Source organism: Petaurus breviceps, unplaced genomic scaffold (assembly GCF_028583685.1).
Source record: "Petaurus breviceps papuanus isolate PSGF00001 unplaced genomic scaffold, PetGlider_PUasm1.0 174, whole genome shotgun sequence".
Lineage (NCBI taxonomy): Eukaryota > Metazoa > Chordata > Mammalia > Diprotodontia > Petauridae > Petaurus > Petaurus breviceps.
Genome location: NW_027185761.1, coordinates 1518483 through 1526768, shown reverse-complemented (window position 1 = coordinate 1526768; position 8286 = coordinate 1518483). Strand labels below are relative to the sequence as shown.

General features: G+C 37.4%; 1 pseudogene; it reads left to right on the top strand.

Annotated features, from left to right (window-relative positions):
- The first annotated feature begins 1866 nt into the window (after nucleotides 1–1866).
- LOC138158316 (proteasome subunit beta type-4-like) lies at nucleotides 1867–2533 on the top strand (annotated as a pseudogene).
- Nucleotides 2534–8286: the final 5753 nt, after the last annotated feature.

Below are 8286 nucleotides of genomic sequence, written 5' to 3'. Positions count from 1 at the left end.
TATCATATCTTATAAGAGAGAATGAACAATAAACAATCAGTAAGTATTTATGAAGCTCTTGTTATGTGTCAGATACTCTTCTATATCTTGAGAATACAAAGACAGAAGAGGAAATGGTCTCTGCCCTCAAGGAGTTTACATTTTCTTGGTGGGCATTTGTCAAGGATAGACAATTGAATGAGTTGATATAACTTTGAAGGAAGATACAATGCAAAGAATTTAGGACTTGGACATTAATATCTGAATTCCATTTCTTTTTTTTTTAAGCAATCGGGGTTAAGTAACTTGCTCAAGGTTACACGTCCAGGTGTTTCTGGGTGGGTGCTAAGTGTCTGAGCCTGGGATTTGATCTCCAGGTCATCTCAACACTGGAGCCGGTGCTCTTACTCACTGTGCTACCTGGCCGCCCCACTGAATTCAATTTCTTAACATTTATAGTAGCTGTGCAAAATAGTATATAGAATTAACTTCATGTAGATTCAATTTACACTAAGGCTCAAATCAGAGAATTCTTGAAAACTCTTTTTTTTTGCAGGGCAATTGGGGTTAAGGGACTTGCCCAAGGTCACATGGCTAGTTTTGTGTGTGTGTATGTTAAGTGTCTGAGGCCAAATTTGAACTCAGGTCCTCCTGACTCCAGGGCTGGTGCTCTATTCACTGTGCCACCTAGACGCCCCATTGAAAACTCTTTAAACAGTAAAGCAGTATAAAATTATTATTTTTCAGTATCTCCTAGGCTTATTCCATGAATGAGAGAAAAACATGTCAAGAAATTCTTTCCTCAACATGCCCTGTGGGTGATTCCATATCTGATTAGTTGTATGAACTTGATGGCTCCTATTTTGATCTCAAGGGTTTTGCTGTTTCTCTCAATCTCACCTTATTTGAAAGGTGAGAGTAGATTCAATGTGGCACCTTCAGTGGTTCCATTTTCCTTGGATAAATTTAGTGCATTTACAATGAAGGAAACTCAGGAGGTGGATAATGAGACAACTCAACATTTCTTTGTATCAAGACTTAAAGACCTTCTAGTCACCTCTTTCTGTACCAAGTAGAAAAATCCTTCCAGGCTTTCCCTTAAGGGAGTAATCAACCAATTTTGTCAGTTCCTATTCTTTCAAAGGAACAGCTACCTTAACCTCAGATTTACCAGATCTTGTAAGTTAGCATTGACAACAACAGAAGCTAATTCCTGTTTGCCTAATAGATTTAATTAGCAACCTCAGGAGAAAACAACCAACCAAATAAAAAACCCTCAAATTGTAACCTTCAGAGATGAGAAAGAAGCTTGAGGTGCTCTAACTAATGAAACTTTATAAAAACAACAGGACTGTCTTGGCATTTTTTTGAAAAAAAATTTCTAAATTTTGACTGTTTTTAGAAATAGATGAGAGGGTAAAAATAAGGAGAATGATATATTTTTAGAATGTCTCAAGGTGGAAATGGAAATTAAAGAAAGATGGTTAAAGGTAGCACAACATTTTTTTTTTTTTACTAAGGGCAATCTTGGACAAGTAACTTTCTGTTCTTTGTTTTGTTTTTTTCATTTTTATGTGGGGTTTGGTACTTGCTAATTGTGAATTTTTCAACTTTGTACATAGTAGATAATGAATGTTGAATTATATATTATATTATTATGTTTAATATCTAATATGTATATATATATATGCATAAATAAGTATATGCATGCATGCCTTGAGGCAGAGATTCCACGGCTAAGTATATATCTCAAGGATGTCATAGATGGAAAGAAAACTCTAGCAAACTAAAATCTCATAATAGCATTTAAAATTTTTTTTAAGACTGCCACTTCCTCTTGCGCAGGCGCCTTCATTTCCCCTCCCCAGAGTGACTAAGATTGAGTCGATGTTGGAGCCGTCGTTGGGTTTGTGGGCCAGGCTAGTTCTATCACATTCTGCCCATCCCGGGAGCTCTCCCGGAGCTGACAGCACTGTTTTTGGAAGCCCAATTACTCGGATGCAGAACCCAACAGTGACAGGGACCTCTGTCCTAGGTGTGAAATTTGAGTGAGGCATAATAATTGCAGCTGATATGCTGGGTTCCTATGGCTCCCTGGCTCGTTTCCGAAATATCTCTCGAATCATGCGTTTCAACAACAATACCATGCTTGGTGCCTCTGGGGATTATGCTGATTTCCAGTATGTGAAGCAAGTCATTGACCAGATGGTGATTGATGAAGAGCTGCTGGGTGATGGACACAGTTATAGCCCCAAAGCCATCGATTTTTGGTTGACAAGAGTGTTGTACAGCTACCGTTCCAAGATGAACCCACTCTGGAACACCACAGTCATTGGTGGCTATGCTGATGGGGAAAGCTTCCTCGGCTATGTGGACATGCTTGGTGTAGCCTGGTTATGGTGACTACTTGGCCTAGCCCTTGATGTGAGAGATTTTGGAAAAGATTAGCCAATTGCGATGGCCGGGTGGCGCAGTAAGAGCACCGGCCCAGGCCTTGGGAGACTCCTTTCCAGCCTCAGATACTTGGCACCCAAGCAAAATAACTGGCCTGTAACCTTGAGCAAGTTACTTAAACCCAATTGCTTTAAAAATAATAATAATTTTAAAGAACTAGATCCAAAAGAGATTCCCATCAACTGGACAGTGGCTAAACATTGCTATATATGAGAAGTGAGTATGGTTGTAATGTAAAAAGCAATTAATATGAAGAATACATGGGAAAAATAATGGGAAAACTGTGAATTATTGTAAAATAAAGTAAACAGAATTAGAAAGACAAAAGGAACAATAACAATAAGAATGTAAATGGAAAGGAAAAAAATAAAGCTAAACATTGCATAATTATAATGATCAAAGCTGACCCTGAAGAAAAGGTGAGAAAGTATGCCTCCCTTACTTCTTGAAGAGTTTGGGATGAGAGGGTTGGTACTATGGGTGTGGAACTCTATGTGTTGCCAGATTTGTTTAATTTTTTGGTTAGTTTTGCTGAAATGCTATTTTTAATTTGTTCCCTCTTTATCATAAGATATAGTTCTCTGGGTAGGAGGGAAAAGAAGGATACATTTGAGAAATAAACGTAATATAAAAACACAAAAATTTATATTTAATATTTGTTTAGTGGGATTGAATTCTATCATCCTGAGAAATCTAACCAAGATAGAGAAAAAAAGTAGATTTTAAACTTCATTATTTGGGGTATTTAATTCTTAAAAATAATTTCAGGAAAACTGAATTGGTTGCATTCTGCTAAATTAAGAGTGACTATGCAGATGTGTTGGTGCATCTGAGTGTCAGATTATGCACCATCTGTCATTTTCCCCCAGACAGACTGTTGTACATTAATGTGGGTTGGTCTCTACCAAGGTGACTGAAAAATTCTCATAATAGTAGCTGAAGAGAGAGAGTTCCCAGGATAGGAGGCTACTCTGAAAGTGCTAAAGATATATTTTCTTAAAGAGACTATGAGGATATGGCTTAATTGTCCTCTAGGGCAGTTTTACTTTGTACATAACCAGTCATATGCACTAATCTTACTCCTCTTTCACATGTCAAAGATTTTGCTGAATGTGCCTTGCAAATGCCCATTAAATACAGCTCAATCTGCCCTCCTAGAAGTCTTCATAGTCCTTTTCATTCATTTCATTCTCTCCAGATAATGTCATTCCCACCAGGGTAGTGGGTAGATAGGTCTTTTTTTTTTAAGCTACCTTATAAACACTTTCATGATGTCAATGATTATTTTGGTGTGAACATTTTACGCTTTGATGATGGAGGAGAAATTTCAGAGAAGGGCATCTATGCCTCCATGGAAAGGAAGTGAATAAAATGGATCAATGAGTATGCCTTTGGAGCCCAGTCAAGAAAAAGTTGATACTTTCCCACATCAAATCTATTGCATTAAATCAATAACTTCACCCCCGGGTATGATATGACCATTTTTTCCAATTATTACATATTGCACCCTCAATATGAATCAGTAGCATGGAACAGAAGTCATTAAATATAAGGTGATAAGAGGCATAATGTGGTGGACCAACAAAGGAAGAAAAGCACCACCCATCTTTGTGTCTCAGAAGAGTAAAGGACAAAAGAAGCCTTCCAAATCTGCAATCTCCTGTTGGGTTAGAGGTTGTTATCTGAATCATATTCAGCTACAGGGACTAATCCACCTTAGAAAATCTTGTCTCATTCAACCAGGGCTATGACTGGTAATTGTGAAGAGAAAGCTCTGACTCCAACAGAAGAAACTTGTGAGAGATCAACTGATGGTTCAAATTAGGAAGATGGAGAAGATTCTGACCAAGAAGATGCAAATCACTGTCCTCCTGTGAAATGACTTCTTCATTAATTCAGTTTCCTCCATCACAATCAGTATCAAAAACAATATTTTTATGTCATTAACCTTCTGGTGAACCATCCATAGGCAGTTCTGACTCAGACCCAGAGGAAAAAAAGCAGTGGATTCTGCTTGAAGCCTACCACACTTATCCATGGTCAGGCACCCAATGTAGGTCTACCAAGCCAGAAACCTAAGCAACAGTAGCTAAGTGTGCTATGACCAGTACTATAACAAGCTCCCCAGCCAAAGGCAGTCTTGCAAACAGTTCCTAACAGTGTTATTAATGCACCCCCAGACTATGTAGGAACGGCTACATCTGAATCAATAAATAGTGCACTGAGAAGTCCTTCTGAGTCTGCTGACAAGGAAAGAGTCCCAGAAGAATGAGTATAGCAATATTTCCAAGGATGTGATCTGTGAGAGAAAAAGCAAATTTCACAGCAAACATTTGTATTTGGGCAAAACTTGAGGGACAGAGCTAAGCTAGGACATGAAAATGCTGAAATGATTGACCTACAGAATGCAGGGATCCCAGCTTTGAAACTCCCTCTGCAACAAATGATTTCCTACAGTACATCAGCTTCAAGTGAGCAGTTGATGGGTCTACTGATGTTCTCATACCTGGGCATAAGTTCTGTTTCATTAACTATGATTAGTAAAAATAGTATCCTTGGAAGTGGTGGAATAATATTAACCAAGAAAGATACCTCCCTACAGTATGGTGCAGTGCATTGAACTCAGGTTAGGAGACTGCAACCAACTCCTGACCCAGAGCAAGGCTGTTCTTTCTGGGTTGTACCTTTTCATCTGTGACATGAGATTGTATTGCTTGTCACTCTCCAAGGATCTGTGATTCTGTGGTGCATTGTACTTAACACTTGGTTAGGAAGGCAGGGCAAGGGCACTTTTAACTTGAGTGTTGTAATCAAGGTGACTAATATCCAGTTCGGTCAACAAAGATTTGTTAAATATCTATTGGGTGCAAAATCCTACATAAGCCAAAAGAATACAAAGGCAAATTTGGAAAAACCGTCCCTACCATTAAGGGATTTACATGGAGAGGAGTAGATGGCAGTTAGGGTCTTTTCTAGCTCTGGATTAATAACCCTATGATCACTGTTGAGTTTACTTATCCTTCAAGTGCTCTACACAGGGAATGTCAAACTCAAATTGAAACTGGGGTCACTAATTAATATTAATAATAATTAATAATGGGGTCACCATTCACAGACTTAGAAAACCACATATTAATGTCTATATTTTATTTATATTTTATTTATTTTAATAAATATTTCCCATTTACATTTTAATCTGGTTAAGACCACACTTTGGAGTGTTGTGAGCCAGGTATTTGACCTCTGTGTTCTACACGAGGGCTTCTTATAATTTTTCTGCTACAGACCCTTTCAGCGCTTCTTAAATTGTAGTTCATGACCCCTACACTACCACTGACCATAGAAAGTCTGGGTTAATTTGGTCTCAGGAAAGGTTGGCAATGATGGGAAAGTTAGCAGTCCTGTAAGATCTGATGAAGACTCATAGTAATTAGGTTGCCCTTTCCCCTAAGAAAAATTTTCCCCACCTAGAAACTTTTCCCAATTTAGTCCCATGTGGTGGATTATAAAGCCTATAATCTTTGCTCTTCTTGGGGCTAGAAGGAGGGCATAATTGCTTTATTTGGTTATGACAAGGTTATAAGAGTGAGTTAAAGTTGGAGAGTTATTGAAGGAACTAAGGCTTTCACTGTTGTCATAGAATCTAAATGAAGTCCCTGTCAGATGAGACATTCCCTTGGTAATATGTTAGTTTCACAACTCAGAAGGCATCATTCCTTCCCAAACTCTCATTTTAACTATACTTGTCTTATGGACTGGCACACTTTAATTGGGTTAGTTGTGGAGCACAAGTCTTTATGTCACCTTGTTGACTGTGATCTTCTGGAACAGCTTGATGGACATACTGCCTATTCATCTTACATTGACCAATTGAAGAATCACAATAAACTGTAAAATCACCATGTTTATTCCTACATAGATTCTGAATACAAAGACTCACAGAATCTTAGAGTTTTGGGGGCCCTTAGAGATCATCTAGTCCAGTTTCCTCATTTTACAGAGGTGGATAAGGAAACAGAAAGGTGTGAAGGGATTGTTCAAGGACAGCACAGTTAGTTAGTAGTGGAACTGGGACTAGTCCTAAGACATTCTTTGTTTTCTAAGTGCCTGGAGTGGAATCTTGTACAGAGTAGTAGGTATATAATAAATACTTTAATTAATTAATAAATTTGTTTTGACAACATAGAAAAAAGAGGCATAATGACCATAAGCATGGTCAGTCCATGTGTGGGACATTATTCAGTTCTCTGTATCATATTTTAGGATGGGCACTAATAAATTTAAAAATATCCAGAAGTTGACAATAAGGATAGTAAAGGGTTGTGAGTTGTGCTATATAAGCATCACTTTAAAGACCTGGGGAAATACACACAGATATACATGTATACATACACACATATGTGTATATAAAGATAAATATAGATATATTGATATATCTTGTTTTTCTTTCTTCCATCCTTCCCCTTCCCCATCTCTCTCCTTCCCCTTCTGGATAGAGAGAGCCAAGGTAACTAATAATTTAAAAAAATTAAAAAGAAGAAAAACAAATCTCCCAAAGCAATTGACACAATTAAGTCATACTTTATACATGATATTCTTCACCTGTGGACACTGCTTCTGCAAAGGTGTCAAGGGATGTGTCTTCTCTTAACTTTTCATTCAATCCAAGTTCAATAATTATAATTTTGTAATGTTTCATTTCAATTATATTTCTGTCCAAAAAAGGGAAATTTAGGCTTGAAGTAAGGGGAAAATACCTAACAATTAGAGCTATCCAAAAGTGGAAAGGAAAGGACTTTCTTGTTTCTCTCATTGGAGGCCTTCAAAAGAGGGAATTATAATTTGTCAGGCATGTCATGTTGTAGTCGTGAAACTTTTTAAATAATAGATTGGACTTGATGACCAATACATTTTTTTCCAATTTAGAGGCTGGAAGAAATGCACATTCTTTGCTGGCCCCCACATCATTGTGAGCAACCTTTTCCCAAGGCCTGTATCTTTGATCTTTTCATTCTTTTTTTCCCTCCTATTCTAGGTGCAGGAGTAAAGTCTCTGATCTAGCCCAGGAGTGAAGGTCAAGTAATCCAGGATTCCAGGAATTCAGACTGGCTACTACAACCAGTCTAGAAATTTTTTCCTCAGCGGTGCAGGTAGGGACTCAAACATAAGCCAGCACTGTCAGCTTTAGACTTGAAATTAGTGGAACTAATGGTATGTAGGAAGAGAGCTACACTTTGAGGTTAATCCCTATGTACCCTCCCCAGACACTGGGTTGGTATAGGGGAATTATGTCTTTGAGATGTTGGGGAAAATCTTTGTATATTTGTTCTTGCTAAATAGTTTAAATTAATTCATATATATGTATATGTACAAACATATAATGTATACATAAATATGTCTGTTTATGAAATAAATGCACATATAATTATATATACAGAAATATATACACTTACATATTTATGTATAAACTTCAAAGATATATATGCACACTATATATAAACAAATATATATATATGTATATATGTGTGTACACATAAGAAAATTTTTACTTCTCCACATATATGTATATGTGCATATATGTAATATGTATGCATATATACATACATGCATATGCTGTGCTGTTGAGTTGCATCTGACTTCATGACCCCATTTTTGGGTTTTCTTGGCAAAGATATTGGGGTGGTTTGCCATTATATTCTTTAGCTCATTTCACAGATTTCGAAACTGAGGCAAGCAGTATTAAGTAACTTGCTCATACAGCTAGTAAGTGTCTGAGGTCAGATTTGAACTCAGGAAGATGAGTCTTCCTGACTCTAGGCCCTGTACAACATTCACTGTGCCATTTAGCTGCAC